At 45.2% G+C, this 17,137-nt stretch overlaps 1 protein-coding gene across 1 annotated transcript in view; it reads right to left on the bottom strand.

The window, feature by feature from the left end:
* The window catches only part of LOC111861736 (myophilin), a 63,209-nt gene that overhangs the window by 38,001 nt on the left and 8,071 nt on the right, over positions 1-17,137 (bottom strand). The gene's annotated exons all lie outside the window — the stretch shown is intronic.

Raw genomic sequence — 17,137 nt, 5'->3', positions numbered from 1 at the left:
TCGAACCCGGACATCTGGATCTGTAGCCAGGAACTCTGACCACTAGACCAGAGGCGTTCCCAGTACATTCACATCATCAGCGTAGGCCAACAGCTGATGTGTCCCATATGGTTTACCTGGACCTTCGTAAGAGCATATTCTCTTTGAATAATAAAATTTTCTGTAACGGCGAACAACGAATCCCTTGTTCCTCCATTATCTCATGCACTCTGACTGTGATAGCAATGGAGCTGTTTGCTTATCCTCCACAAACTTGTTGCAGGAATTCTGTCAAAAGGCTGCAGACAAAGAGAAATTGGAAGGGCGCCGTCGTGTCTGAACTGCATGATACTTGAGAAGTGGAGTTCAGCCTTCCACTTTTATTAAAAAGGAAACTGTATAAGCACACAAAATATAGGAATACTGAGTCGATTATTTGCCACGTGAGCAGGTGTCATGACATCATTCACTGCCCGGATCAAAAGTGTGTACAAATTTTGGGAATTTCTCTGCTTCTTCGTATTCTGCAAGTTCTTATCACCATGCCATTACATTTGGCTATGAAGGAAAAGCCACTAGGAACAGAAATTCAAAAAGACAAATCGAGACGGCACAACTATTACATTTGGTGCGCAGGAAATGCTGTTATAAGTTCGGTAATGTGTGCATTGAGGAGCAATTCTGGCGTCTTAGGTCTGTAACTGTCTCCAGATTTTCGCATACTCACCTTTCAAATAACATTAAACAGGCGGGGTGCACCTCCAAGTACGTACTTCTAACAAAACCTGATCAAAATCGGTAAAACAGATCCCTCGAGTTATGGATGACAGAGCATAACAAAAGTCATTTTGATTAAATATCTCGAAAACCGTAAGCCTTATTGGAAAAGTGTAATGAGCATAAATTATGCTTTACTCTTCTCCACAACTTCTGTTTCTTTTTGCTCTCCAATATATTCAAATATTCGAACTCACCTCCATCTAGTGCCGAGGTCAAGAATATGTGAAACTGTACATCCACTCCTCCATACGCCTTCAGATCATAGTGCTTAATTAGTTAAGCACAAGGACAACTTTATGTTTGACCATAAAGATTCGATGAGTTAAGCTTGAGAGCCAGGCAGACATCCACGTGGGTCTTCATATAAGATGCCTGTAATATTCAGATTTTGAGCCAAACTGAATTGGATGCGTCAAGAAATTATACTTAACCCCCTAACATAAAATTTGGCAGTGCTCGAGTTGTTACTTAATAATATTCTACCATCTATCTCTTGGGCTTCAAGTGGTAACTTTACAAGGCGTCTTTCCCCAACCAAACCCCTTTTTGTATTTTCTTGTCTCTTTTATTGCGAGAAAATTTCCAAGCTCAATTTATTCACCCTTAGGAACCAGGTGACCTATATAATCCGTACAATTTTTAGTTCTTCAAAAGCCTAAACTGCCCTCGTAGTTCATCCTTGTTACATCCGAATGTTATCCTAAGCATTCTGTTTCCAAACACATAACTTTGTGACCTTCCGCCGACGTAAGTGGCCATGTTTCGTAACCACAACTAAAACGATTTTACCCATTCTAAATGTTTTCAAAAGCAGACGAAATTGTGTTTTATGGGGGCCGAATACACGCACTTGCTGAATTAATTCTCCTCGTAACGCCCCCAGTCATTCCTCTTGGCTAATTATTTCCGTTCGCCAGTTAATGTGTTCTCAGTGGCATGCACCGGAACCGATGTCTTACATCCAATTCTAGCACTCCAGCACCCAGTGTTAGTGGTTAATGAGATCACGGCCGCGCCATAGCTCAAGCGGTTAGTCGCTGGCTTCCCACCACGGCGGCCCGGGTTCGATTATGGGTCTGGTCAAGTGGGATTTGTGGTGGACAAATTGGCTCTGGGACAGGTTTTCTCCGAGTACTTCGGTTTCCCCTGCCAATCTTCATTCCAACAATTGCTCCACAATCACCCTCACCTATCATCTGGGGCTGGTACAATAGGCCTGAAGTGGCCGCAGTACAAGGGACTTAGTCCCACCCCACTAACAATAAAAATTACTGAAATCGCCGTTATGAAATCAGCTATACGGAGAAATGCGACCGCATACACCGTGCCTACTCTTGTCGAGATCTCTCGGATGTGTCTATGAATGTTATCAGCGCCAGTGGAGAATGGATCGTACAACTTGTGAACGAGTACCACCACATGCCACCAGTAAAGTAAATGTAAAGCTGTCCCTGTGCTTAACTAACTAAGCACTACGCTATAAAGATGTAGGAAGAAGCGGATGTACAGACCCACGAAATCTTGACCTCGACACCAGTTGGAGTTGTGGTCGGCTTCATGTCCCGGCCGCTTCACCCCCAGTACCAATTAGATGGAAAGCTGGGTGGCCCCAGAGTTAGTCTTGACGTGAAGAGGATAAAAATCGTGCCCCTACCAGGACTCGAACTCCGACCCCTCAACCGTCCAGTCCGTAGCCAAGCGCTATACCGACTGAACTATCCCGGCGCCACATGCCACCAATACTTTCCTTATTAGCAACACACGGACCGGCATCATCCGCGAACAANGGCCCCAGAGTTAGTCTTGACGTGAAGAGGATAAAAATCGTGCCCCTACCAGGACTCGAACTCCGACCCCTCAACCGTCCAGTCCGTAGCCAAGCGCTATACCGACTGAACTATCCCGGCGCCACATGCCACCAATACTTTCCTTATTAGCAACACACGGATTCGATTCATGTCGAGGATGTGTTCAGTGTCAATACAAATTTGGCCCTTATTAATTTCTACGTTCTCGAACATAGTAGAGGCCTAGATACTTACTGTAATCATAATCGCATACGTAACTAAACTGCTACTGGTTTCTAAGTCCTTAGCGTGCTTAATTTTAATTTACTATGCCTATCTGCTGTCTAAAGGGGCACGCGGTGGCGTAGTTGGTTGTGGGCCTATGCTACAAACCAGAAGGTCGCGGGTTCAAGTCCCGATGAGGTCACTCGATTTTTTGCAGTTGACGTAATCCTTCCGGCCGCACTATGGCCCTGGGGTTGACTCAGCCTCTAACAGAAATGAGTACCAGGAATTAATTAAATAATTTTCGTGGGGAGTAAAGCGCGGCTGGCGCGTAAGGCTGACAACCTTACCGCCATCTTTGAGCCGATTGTCTAGATAATGTGGGGCCCTCAACATCTCACAACCATATGGGCCTTCACGGCCTGGTACGGGGATAGATTTACTTTTTTTTTATCTGCTGTCTAAAACCAAAAATTAGAATATACAAAACTATAATTTTACCCGTGGTTCTGCATGGGTGTGAAACTTGGTCTCTGACATTAAGGGAGGAACATAGACTGAGGATGTTTGAGAACAGGGTGTTGAGGAGAATATTTGGACCGAAGAGAGATGAAGTGACAGGAGGTTGGAGAAAACTGCATAATGAGAAGCTTCATAACTTGTACTCTTCTCCAAGTATATAGAATAATCAAGTCAAGGAGGATGAGATGGGCAGGGAATGTAGCACGAATGGGGAAGAGGAATACATATACGAGTAGAATACTGGTGGGAAAGCAAGAATGCAAGAGACCACTGGGAAGACAAAGACGTAGGTGGCTGGACAGCATTAAAATGGATTGGATTGATCTGGCTCAGGATAGGGACCAGTGGAGGACTCTTGTAAACACGATACAGAACCCTGGGTTCCATAAAATGCTGGGAAGTTCTTGAGTAGCTGCACAACTGGCGGCTTCTCAAGAAGGTCTCGTCTCCATGAGTGAATGAGCGAGTGATGCCTACAATTGTAAAAGAACGTATTTCCTGATAATGTGAACTAGGGAACTAACAATTTCTGAAACACAGTCCTTGTGTCGAGAAGTTCTCCGGTCTGTCTTCACTCCGGAAAAAAAAAATGGTCATGAGTAGCGAGTAGCTACGGTACTTCCCTTGTGGAAGTTGACGTGAATTTTACAACAGCAGTGATAATTATTTAATGCCACGATCACTAAGCTCTTTTATCAGACCATATGTGGTTTCCGAACCAGCAAGCTTCCTGTCGCAGTTGATATCTGAACATGCTGCATGCAAAACGTCAGGAGAACACTTGCCCGTCCTTCAACATCTGTTGACAAATGCATGATCGCTCAACTTCGATTGGGCCCAGCGTGAAGCAAGTTCAAGTAAAGAGACTCAGTGGTTGATTTATCTGGCAATGTTTCACCATCTGCACTGATCACCTGACGCGTAATGATAGGATTATGGCCAAATGGGATTTGTGGTGGATAAAGTGGAGCTGGGGCAGGTTTTCTCCGAGTACTTCGGTTTCCCCTGCCAATCTTCATTCCACCAATTGCTCCACAATCACCCCCACCTATCATCTGGAGCTGGTACAATAGGCCAGAAATGGCTGCAGTGCAAGGGACTTAGTCCCACCCCACTAGCAATAAAAAAATGATAGGATTACCAATGTATCGGAAAGGACGCGGAAATGGGCGTGGCTTACTGTAACATATTCTTCAATGTGTCTGATGGGACTGAAGAAAATCACAAAATATTCGGCTAGATCTCAAGGCCAAGACCTTCCGTATAGAAAGACTTCGATGTTCGGAGAGGACACAACGCCCGGTAACGACTGCACCGATCCTCAGTTGGAAAAAGAAACATTTCTGGCCTGTCGGAAATCGAACCTGGGTGTCCAGCCTTGTCCGGTTACTATACTGACTCAGCTACATAAATTTTAATGTATATATGTTGAAAGACTGAACCTGGTAGTGAAGCGCTTTGCTTTGCTGCCTGCTTCTTGTCGGCTTCCTGCCTGGCTTACTTTTCGACCCCGAAGATGTGACAGTACGTTCCTCCGAAACGTAGGCGAACTTCTACCGGACTAGACGATGTTACATCCCGGAAGAGGGTTCTCTCTTCATAATCACTTCTGTGAGAACCTCAAATGTAACCTGCAACACGTTGAGAGCCACAAGCACCTTTCCTCGCACCCCTCTCAGCCTTCTGGCGAGAATTCAACATGGCTGAACCACCGCAGCTGCCATCATCAACAGAGCAGTGATTCCAACTTCATCTGTAGCTTACAGACCGGTCCTAATTAGATACATTATACGGTGAAAGGGAAGCCGGGATAGCGCAGTCAGTACAGTGACTAGCTAAGAGTTGGACGGCGGAGGGGTGGGAGTTCGAGTCCCGGTAAGGGTGAGACTTTTCCCCTCTGCCGTCGTCCAGACCGGTTCTGGCGCCCACACAGCCTATCCAATGGGTACCGGGGCTCTTTCTCCGGGGTAAAGTGGCCGGGGCGTGAAGCTGACCACTCACCTCCAACTAGTGCCAAGATAAAGAATATATGGATCTATACATCCACTCCCCCATACGCCTTCATGGCATAGTGCTTAATTAGTTACGCATAGAGATAATTTTACCTTTTATACGATTCGTTTCCGGGCAGCGTCCAGACCGGCTCTGAGCTCCATCCAGGATACCAGAGGCTCTTTCCCCAGAGGCAGAGCGGCCAGGGCGTCAACATGACCGCTCGCCTCATCTGGTGCGGAGGTTAAGAGCACTGTGAGTAGTATCAGACGAAGTAAGCATGGAAAAGTCTGGCTATGTAAGATTTCATGCATGTCAGTATTTCACTGACGCTAGTCAAAAACATTATCTCGTGTCTGGTCACAAGAATGTAGGTCAAAGCCTTAATAGTCTGTCTCCAAAACAGGTATAGGCCTATATCATTTGGCAGGGGCGCAGGTACGGACTGAGGAGGCGTGGCCTCGCCCGGACTCCGAGCTGAAGGCCCACGCCCCCTCCCCCGCTACAGGAAGCCCAAATATAACTGAAATATTAATTTTCTTAACACAGCATGCCAATCTCAAATAAAAGGACAAAATCAAGAGAAAGTAATAAATAAATAAAAACTACAAACATGATACGGGGTTATACAGACATCTTATTGATGGGAACTTCATGACTTTTAAGCTTCACAGTTCTGACACTTGCCGCTCTCAGCCCCGTATGTAGGCCCAGAACCACTAACTAGCAACTATGTTATCTATGTGCTCCATTGAGCACTATAATACCATGAAAACATACGACAGATCTAAGTACAGGTGCACGCTGGCGCGTAAGACTGACAACCTTGCCGCCATCTATGAGCCGATTGTCTAGAAATTGTGGGAACCTCAAGATCTCACAACCTTATGGGCCTCCACGGCCTGTTACAGGGATACCTTTACTTACTTTTTTTACTGCAACAACCACTTACATACATGACGTCTCACTGTTACCGAAAACAGCCAAAATACGATGTTACGTACTACAGGAAAACTGAGAATGAGAAAAGCCAATTTGAAAGTGAGCCACCCACACTTCCCTTTCAAGGTTGCGTGGCAAGTTTACCGCAGACGGAAGAGTGCAAGACGAACACATGGGCCGTTCTAGAAGCTTGTAAAAAGTGAAAGTGCTCCTTGGTTGGGCCATTCACTGCTCTTAATGCGATGACCCCAGGTATTAGAGCCTCACGAGCTGTGTGACAAGGCACCACAGCATTCTGCACAGTGCGCGGTATAGTCTGCCGGGACTGTTGCAGGCCTTGAATAAAGATAAACCAGATAATCGGTCTGAACTTTATGAATGGCTGCGAGGCAATTGTGATGAAGAGGGCCCGGATTTTGATGACCTGAAAATATTTTTAAAAATGACCTATAATATGACCGAAACAACCTTATAAAATTACCTAAAATATGACCCAAAAATGCAATATGCAGGACCCGGATTTTGATGACCTGAAAATATTTTTAAAAATGACCTATAATATGACCGAAAAAATCCAGAAAAATGACCTAAAGGAGAAGAGAAAGAACACTTCGCTTCCATGTTATACACATTTCAGAAAACATATGAAGAAAAATTCCCTAAAATGGCCAAAAATGACAAAAAATACCTTTAAAAGTCAAAAAATTTACCAAAATCTACATTTCTGTAACCAGCAGCTCATATCCGAGATTTATATATTTAAGAGCATCGCATAGGATACAAGGAAAAAAAAAGATGACATGTCATCAAAATCCGGGCCCTGGTGATGAAAATAAATTATCACCAGGTTTTTAATTGTTTGTCCAGATGTAGCTTCTCTGATTTAATAATAAGCCCCTATTATCAATCGTCAGAACTGTGTGTACTGGGCTCTAGAGCCCTTGTGGAACTGGGTCGCTTTTTCAGCTCCCTAATCCTACACACAGTCGGTAGGAATCCTTGGATGGGGGATCAGCCCGTCGCAAGCCCGTTATCTACACACAGAACAACATGAACACGGAATAAACACACAAAGACATCCATGCCTCGAGTGAGATTCGAACTCACGACCCCAGTGTTCGAGGAGGAGAAGGCGGTTCATGCCTCAGACCGCGCGGCCACTGTGATCGGCACAATATGCTCCGTTAGTCATCCGAAAGAAGGATAGGTCACAGATGTGCGGAGTAGTCTTCAAAATTTCCTGACCTAACATCATTAGATGGGGCAGTCTAAAGCACAATCTGTGTGCCAAGAAATTAGCGACGCTGAAGATTCGATTTGCTTGTATGGCTGTTTTCCAAAGCAAGTATGGCATCCTGTCCTGTCCTATCCTATCATCGATAATGCCAATGGGAATTTTCTGCACTTGTTATATTAAGGTAAATTTCACAACGCTTTAACTTCTGTATGCCTTAATGTTAAAAGAGAAGGCGAATACAAATTGTACGATTTGAGGTTTTCACAGCGGTGACTATGAAGAATGGCATCTTCTGGGATGTGGCGATTCGGAGGAATGTATCGCCTCCATCTTCAGGGTAGAAAAATCCGCGAGGAGCCAACGCAAGCAGGTGGCTGCAGAATGCAGACTGCAGACTTTACTATCCGTTTCGTTTAAACACATTTTAATCAGCCTAACTAGTTTCATGCGTATCCCAAACTCTATCAGAATATTGTACAATACTTCCCTCCTAACTGAAACATAGGCTTTCTTGAAGTCTACGAATAGCTGATGTACTGTCTCATTGTACGGAAGGAATAGATAAATTGAAAAAATGGCCACCTAATTGGGACTCGAGCCCGCGACCTTCCGGCTTGTAGTATAGTGCCCCACGCTAAGTATCACATCAGGATTATTTATTCGTCTCGCCTTGTGTGAAGAAAACGGTTTCAGGATGTTTGAGAACACAGTTCGGAGGATAACATTTGGACCTACGAAACAATAAACGGATATTGAAACATTAGAGAGTAAATCGACCTATCACTAGCCATCGATATTTGCCGACGTTTCGGAATTAGCCTACAAAGGGTGGGCGACAATGTTTCTGGAGTCCTGGCAAAAGAGAAGCAATTTAAAATTGCATATAATTTGTATATTTCACCAAATACTACTAAGATGCTTAATCGGGAAGGGTGAGTTGCTGTGTGGAAGGGTAATTCGCTTAGTGGAGGGTGGAGTCCAACTGGGTCCACTCGGCACGGCAGCCACTGATCGGCCTATTGTACCTGCCCCGAGTGATTATGATGATGGAGAATTTGATGTTCGGGTGGCGATGGACCGGAAATGAACCTATGATGTTCAGATAAGGGGATTTATCTTTTTATCCGTGGGAGAAGCACGGGATGCGGCAGCTGCAGGGCAGTCACTTCTGGAATCAATACACAGCACTAAGTTTGATCCTAAGAATGCGTACTTTGCCGATCTAATTTCAGTATTCGTAGGGGGTACACCTACGAGAGACACTTCTACCTAGTGGCAGCATCCGCAATCATGATTAACCGATGACAAACATACGTAAGCCAAGATTCGGTTCATGTATGCACCTATACTGCCAAATCAAAGCGCTGCAAGTTCAGAAATACAAATGAGTAATACGCTGCATACAGAAACTCCCTGAAAACTTTAAATATGGAGAAACAATTCCATCAAAATGGTTCTTAACTATGCAGTTCCGATAAAGTGCCAAAAGACACCAAATTCTGCGAGATACAGCATTTCTTGTAAAGGCAGAAATGCTCGGCGCTTGCATTTGTGGGGTTAAATGTGAAACGGATGTTGTGGGCTGATATTCAAGACAAACTACCAATGAAAGAATGATGATCCTAATTTCATGCATCCTGCTGTGCTACAATATACAGCTCTTTAATGAACCGTCACAACACAGCAAATAGTAAAACATCAAAGTCAGCGTATAGCTCTGGCTTTGCTACATGTTTCGGCCACTGTCGGCCACTATCAGGCAAATACATATCAACAAATTATGTTTGCCAGACATTAAAAAGTCTTATCTCAAACAATTTAAACACTAAAATCAACAATCACACTGTTTGACGAACAATTCTGTCCTCACGCTTCGGTTCAATACAGCCTTGAGAACTAACAGACAGAGGCCCCGGAGACTGTGTCATAGAGTATAACCTCGGACGGCATCTTTGCGAAATGCCACCATCCAACTCTAGGACACCCTGTCATATAAGCATTATGTCGGGTTGAGGTAATTTCCATTACAAACAAGTAAGTAGGTAACTTCATATTTGAATTGTTTGATGTGTTTACAGTCGTGAATACCAGAGTAGCTGAGTGTGTGCGCTACAAACCCAGCAATGCATCACGCAGGAACAAGAGAAACGGGTGAAAATGAGGTAGAGGCATGACCACCAGGTATAAAACAAGACGAATACATTAAATTGATGACGGTCAGTGTACACAATTAATTTGCTTTCCTGAGAAGCCGCAATGCTAAATGACATTTTCAAAAATACAGTGCACAAACACTAGTTACTGCTTTCTCAGTATTTAACACTTATCTTAAAGGGCACAAGAACCGAGCGAGTTCCCGTAATGGTAACTGTAGCTACTCGTATTATAGAGGTGCTCTGTTCGAATCTCAGATGGGACAGCCGTCATCTTGACTGCGGTTTTCTGTGGTTTTTCTCAGTCTCTCCTGGCCAGTTCCTTCCAGTTCGTCAGTCATCCTATATGTTCACGTTACAGAATCTAGATACCTCCAGTGCCGTAGAGTAACCCGCACAAAACACGTACTTTATCTGGCTTTAACTTAGGCCAGTGGAGAGCACCCCGGAGCGGTTAAAAAGAGCAAAACCCGGTTGAGGCAGCAAACCAAGTGACAGCAAAATTTACGTTTTTTTTTCATCGGCGCTACAGCCCTCATTTGGGCCTAGGCCTACCTCCATGAAACTCTCCGTTCACTTCGGTTTTACTAGATCTTAGACATTCGGTAGGACTCCTTGGGCGGGTGATCAGCTCGTCGCAAGACCTCTTACCTGTATACAAACAGAAAAACGCAGAGTGGGATGCAAACCCACGATCCCGGCTTCCGAGCGAGCGAAGACAGTGCATGCCTTAGACCGCTCGGCTACCGTGACCGGCAAATTTACATTTTAATGAACAAAATTTTCTATTAAACCTAAGTTTTGAATTAACAAAAATGCTGGTATAAGGAAAACATTCCAATATTATTAAGAGATACATGCCAAGTTGTATGAAACACCAACGAAAAGCCCCAAGGGCACTGATTCTGTACTATGAAGACCTGAATTTCTGAAGAAAAAAAAAACAGCGCCTCTCAAGCAGCTTAATTCTGCCCGCGCTTACGTATATTCTGCGATTTTCAACGTAATGTATTCCGTCTGTATAGTTTCCAATATAGTAAAGGCTAAGTTCTCCCTGTGCTTAACTAATTAAGCACTACGCCATGAAGGCGTATGGGGGAGTGGATATATAGAGCCATATTTTCTTGACCTCGGCACTAGCCGGAGGCAAGTGGTCAGCTTCACGCCCAAGCCGCTTTACCAGGGGGAAAGAGCCCGCGGTACCCATCGGATTGGAGGTTGGGTGAACCCCAGAGCCGGTCTGGACATGGAGAAGAAAAAATTCTTGACCCTATCGGTACTCGAACACCGACCGTCCAGCCCAAAGTCCGTCGCTATACCGGCTCCTTCTAATAGGGTACAACCCGTTTAAAACGGAACCTGGATTAAAATACGCCAGTAATTATCGTAAATTTCCGGTCCCGAAAACGTAGCAACAATTGGCATTAAGAGTGCCCGTAATAAACGGAAACGAAAACACCAAATGCTTGGCATTCCTCGTTTTCTGTCCCGTGCTGTGCTCACTGAACTGCGAACAGAAGCACGCGAGAAACAAGGAGACCACCCGTCGGTACGGTAAGTGCCAGACAATGTAAGTGCAGCTACTGTAAAACGCAAAATTATAAAAAGTGGGGGATGGAACAAAAGAGGAAGGGGCGGGAAGAAGGAAATGTGTACGGCCCAGTAACAATGTTATACAAAGGTAAATATTTTCCTTGTGCTTAATTAATTAAGCACTACGTCATGCAGAGGTATGGGGGAGTGGAGGTACAGCTGAGTGGTCAGCTTCACAACCCTGCAGTTACCGCATAGGAAAGGACCCTAGGTACCCACTGTGTAGGATGGATGGGATCCAGAGCCCGTATGGAGGATGTGGAGAAGAGAAAATTCCCTTACTCCTACCGGTAATCGAACCCCAGTTCAGCGTGTAGCCTCTCGCAATACCGACTTCAACAATGTGTACAAACAGACTTGTGACTTGGGAAGTCCGTAAGTGGAATATTTTTCTTCTAGAAGTATCTGTGCTAAACGGCGACTTATCTGAAACGAAAAAAATATATATTCAGATCCGTCGAGACGCTGTTTAGAAGTAAATGTTTCTAAAACATTTTTTTTTAGTTTGAGTTCGTGAATACCGCCTGAGGGACGCTTAGGAAAGCTGGCCATGTGAGCCTCGTGAGCTGCATTTTGCTGAAGGCATTTCTCTGTGCCAAGAGGCTGACAGTGATGCAGACACCGTGTTCAGAATACAGGAATCATTCGCATACTTCGCTCCCCATTTGCTTCTTCCGCTGGAAGAGATGAGGATGAGACACTCAACAGTAATTGGTGGATCTTCTCGTATCTGTAGGAATGTTACTCACTCACCCATGAAGGACGTTAGGAGGCATGGACTTTGCTCTCAGGTAATTCAGAAAACCGATCCTGAGCACACAGTGTACTGTGGAGTTACAGAGAATTCATTAGAACTTCCTCGGCCTTGTTACGAAGGTTCCCTGCCATTAGCAGAATTTTCTTCTACAGTCCAAAAACTTCTGTTACAAATTCTATGAAATAGAACTTTCTTGAGTTACTTACTGCTGCTCATAAGGTAAAACGTAAAGTTGTCCCTGTACTTAACTAATTAAGCACTGCGCCATGAAGGCGTATGGGGGACCATATATATATATATAGATCCACGTTTTCTTGACCTCTGCACTAGTTGGAGATGAGTGGTCAGCTTCACGCCCCGGCCGCTTTACCCCCGGGGAAAGAACTCCCGGTAACCATTAGATAGGAGGTTGGGTGGACCCCAGAGCCGGTCTGGACGACATGGAGAAGTGAAAATTCTTGACACTACCGGGACTCGAACTCCGACCGCTAGGTCGTCCAGCCATTAGCCAGTCGCTATACTGACTGAGCTATCCCGGAAATTAATGCTGCTCATACAGCCATACAATTATCCACGTTCCATTAAACCCTGAAGTTCATATTAAAAATTAATGTAATACGCCTTCGTCACAAAGATCAGAAAGAAATGCTTATATTTATATTAATGTAAAGTAAGTAAAGGTATCCCTGTAACAGGCCGTGGAGGCCCATAGGGTTGTAAGATATTCAGGTTCCCTCATTTTCTGGACAATCGGCTCATAGATGGCGGCAAGGTTGTCAGCCTTACGCGCCGGCTGCCCTTTACCCCCAAGAATGTTCCTGATACTCATTTCTGTTAGAGGCTTAGCCGAACCCGGGCCCATAGTGCGGCTGGAAGGATCAGATCAATTGCAAAAGAAAATCCAATTACCTCATCGGGACTTGAACCCGCGACCTTCCGGCTTGTAGCATATGTCTCAAGCAACTACAAAATAAAAAAAGAAGCCTGCCCCCTCAGCTTCAGTCGTCCCTCCAAGCTACAACTGGGAGTGCAGTTTCCAGCTGGGTTCTTGGCCATTTTGCATATTCTCATGGGTCTTAATGCTGACACAGTGACAGCTAACCAACAGCAGACCAACACAACCGGAGATTTACTACACAGCTATATTCTTCACAAAACTAATAAACAGCAAAGATACTATCCTGAACACTAGCATAAATATCCGTGTCCTCACATTTCGTTGCAAATAAAAGTTATGGCCTTTGCCATTTGTACAGTATAACTATATTATAAACTACTATTCTACATGATGGACCGTCTCAGATAAAGTGACTGAGAAACACCATCTTCCAGGACGTGGCGCCGCGTGAAGTTTACAGACGTTTCAGGTCAATGTACTGCCTCAAGCTTCAGGATCTGCTCTCATACTCGGCTTACTCTTCATCCCTGAAGATAGCAGCCTCACGTTCCTCCTACCAGATTACATGGCGTCACATCTCAAACGACAGCGCTCTTCATAGTCACTGGCATGAGAACTGCAAGTCTTACAGCTTCAACGGATCGAAACTAAGGCCCCCGATACACACACAGTTTGGCCTTCCGATCGACCTTACAGGCAAAACTCTGACAGTTTACCCCCTCCCTTTCCTCCCCATACACGCGCAGATAAAGCGGCAGGCTTCATGCCACAATCACGGTCTTCCTGCCTATAGTGTTGAGTCACACACGTCACGTGCTACGGTCCTGCAGGTGGAACTGACGGACTGACCATTTCCCACAGGCCAACATTCCAAACGATTGACCGGCCGCACCACACACGTCAGTTTTGCCTTTCAGTCTTCAACTGTGCAGGTCGAACTGGAGGCCCTAAGCGACACTGCCGCAGCGAGCCGTAAGACAGTAAAATATGGTCATGAGTTGAAACCAAGAACGCCTGTGCTGTCGAGAACCAGCAGCAATTTACCCGATCGACCGAGAGTCATTAGCTGGAGTCGGGTCGAATATATGTGTGTGTGTGTGTGTGTGTGTGTGTGTGTATGGACAGAGGGCAAGTTAGTGACTGCCCTCTCGAGTCACCCACATTAGAGGGGGAGTGACCAGCAGTAGTCAGACACTCTCGTCGAAAAGGAGGCCCCATTTCTTGGAAAGAAAACAAGTTCTGGGAAGAACTTATCGTCTATTTTTCTTCCACTGTCATTTTTACGATACGCAAGAAAAAACTTCGGTGTGTATGCGCAATTAATACAATAAAATAACACAATTTGAGAGGCTGCACTATGGGTATTACTGATGGGACTGGCTTATGAAGTACACGGTCGAGATAGCTTCAGATGACGTGATATACGTACCAAGTTTCATGAAGATTGGTTTCGGCATTTAAGTAATATTAAGGTTATTACCTCGACAATCTGAGAGGCTGTAGCGTTGGGGCTACAAATTAGAGGATTTCTTACGTAAGCCGTTCGGAAGGTCTCAGACGGCATGATATACATATATACAAAGTCTCATGAAGCTCGGTTCAAGCATTCGAGTAATATTAAGGCTATTACCTCTGAAATCTGAATCTCTGCAATGCTGATATTACTCATGGAAGGGCATTATGAAGTGCACCGTTAAGATGGGTTCAGGTAGCATACCATACACAAGTTTCATGAAGATTGGTACAGACGTTCAAGCAGCATTAAGGTTTTGCCTCAGAAATTTGGGAGGTTGTAATGGTGTTACTGCTGATGGGAGAAATTTATGGATTACACCGCTGGAATGGGGTTAGGTGTCACGATAAACATACCACATTTCATCAGAATTGGTTCAGGCATTCAAAAGCTAATAGCAGGGATACATAGACAGGAAGGCGATCTCATAAGCCTACTTTCATTTTTATAAAATAAGGAAAGTAGCCTAAAATATGGTCATAGGTCCCAATGGGACCCAAAACCAGGAATGACTGTACTGGCGAAGACCAGCAGCAAATTATCCGGCCGATCGGCATTGTTCGAGTCGTGATGATAGGTCCGGCAGGGCCCAGAACAAGAATGACTGTTACCCGAAACCATATTGCCTACGATGAGGTTCTTAACCATTAGCCCACACTTCCAATGCTTAATTCTTGGAACTCCTATTAATAATTTGCGAGATAAGTCCCCCTCTCTGCAGTCATGCCTCCATTTTATGCATTAAAACGAAAGCTTCGTAAAGTAACTCGGGCAAGAAAAATGTCCCAGCGCGTAAGCAGGATAAAGGCATGAGGCAACAGACAGACAACGCTTCAGACACAGTACATGTCGGCAGCACATGGAGGTGTCCAATCAGATTCAAGTTCCGGCCGCTTTACTTCCCCACCTGGACACATGGTACCGGGATAGCGTAGTCGGTATAGGGACTGGCTACGGGCTGGACGACCGAGAGGTAGGAGTTCGAGTCCCAGTATGGTCAAGAATTTTTTCTTCTCCACATCGTCCAGACCGGCTCTGGGGTCCACCCAACCTCCTATCCAATGGGTACGAGGGCTGTTTCTCCGGGGGTAAAGCTGCCTGGGCGTGAAGCTGACGACTCACCTCCAGTCGGTACCGAGGTTAAGAAAATTTAGATCTATACATCTACTGCCCCATACTCCTTCATGGTGTGGTGCTTAATTAGTCAAGCACAGGGACAACTTTACCTTTACCCCCTGGTCACATGGTTTCATATGCCGTAGGTCTCGGCCGCACACAGATGCGAGTGACCACATTCACGTTACGGCCACTTCAGTTCTCTGTGGACACAGGACCGGACAGGCCACAAAACCGGTATAAACGTGACGAGAAAGATACCCCACATCGTCCAGTCACGAACTTCACTGGCTGCAATGGCTCTTGGTTGCGGGCAAGGGAAACTGGAATACAGGTAAAGTTGTCAGTGTGCTTAATTAAGCACCAAACCATGAAGACTTGCTGAGGAGCTGAGGTATACCTCCACCGTACCTGACCTCAGCACTAGATTGTGGTGAGTAGTCAGCTTCACGCCCCGACCGCTTTACCCCCGGGGGAGAGACCCCCCACTGAAAGCTGAGTGAGCCCCAGAGCCAGTTTGGCCGCTGTGGAGTAGAGAAAATGTCTGGCCCCTACCGGGAATCGAACCCCGGCCGTCCAGCCCGTAGCCCGTTCTACACACAACAGGTCTGAAAGGAAAATGAGGCAATTGGCTGCATCCAGTACAGCAACAGCTGCAAGTCTGTTCCGAATATGGCATACACGAACAACTTGTCTCTGTATTAGAAAACTAGCTTTTATTTATTTGGTTATATGTCAGTGGACCGCGTGAGCAATGAGTCACCAAGCAGCCAGAACAGTAATCGGCGGCCATATAAGGCAAAGTCGTGGATCAACCTCCGAGTCAGTATCTGCAGGCCTCAATGATCAGTTTCATTAATCACTGTTTCACACTTCAGTGACTCGCTACAGAAACCGTGATTACAGCTGCCACAGTCACCGTTAGATGGAATATTGAGGTTTATATGGCCTCAACAGCAACATGCAAAACAAAATTTATGGTACAAATGGGCGTTGACACAAAATGCCAAAAAATGCAATAATTCGTAAGTACATATTGTGACATGTCTAACCGTTGCCAACAGACATGTCACAATATATACTCGTACAACAAGGATTTTAACAGTGTAAAAAAAGGTTGCGTTAACAGCCTAATAAACGCCATGGTGCGTTTGAAGGGGGGTTAGGATGCTGTCAGTACCTAAGCTATACAGCGTCGAGTTGTAAGAAGAATTGAAAAGGATTTGGAAGTAAGGGATCGTGACCTAGCCGAAGTACTATACCGAAATTGGCGTGAAGAGACAGGAAAACCATTGGCATCATCTGGAGAGAAATGCGAGGTAATGAAAAATGTTTAGTTACTTTCGAAATAGTTTCCAGGAAGAATTATCTTTAACAAATGCACCCTGATCACACTGAGGAGACCGCCTCTGTGGTCTAGTGGTCAGAGTTCCTGGCTACAGAGCCAGAGATCCCGGGTTCGATTCCCGGCGCTAACAGATTTTCTGAGAAGTAGTGAGTCTAGATCGGGGTCCACTCAGCCTCGTGAGGATAACTGAGGGGCTATTTCAAGGAGACAGCGGCTCTGGTCTAGAAAACCGAGATTAACGACCGTGGGGATCCGTTGCACTAACCACGTGACACCATCTCTCCGCAAAAGTTGG

The sequence above is a fragment of the Cryptotermes secundus genome, unplaced genomic scaffold (assembly GCF_002891405.2).
Source record: "Cryptotermes secundus unplaced genomic scaffold, Csec_1.0 scaffold309, whole genome shotgun sequence".
Taxonomy (NCBI): Eukaryota; Metazoa; Arthropoda; class Insecta; order Blattodea; family Kalotermitidae; genus Cryptotermes; species Cryptotermes secundus.
This window is presented reverse-complemented; position numbering and strand designations above follow the sequence as displayed.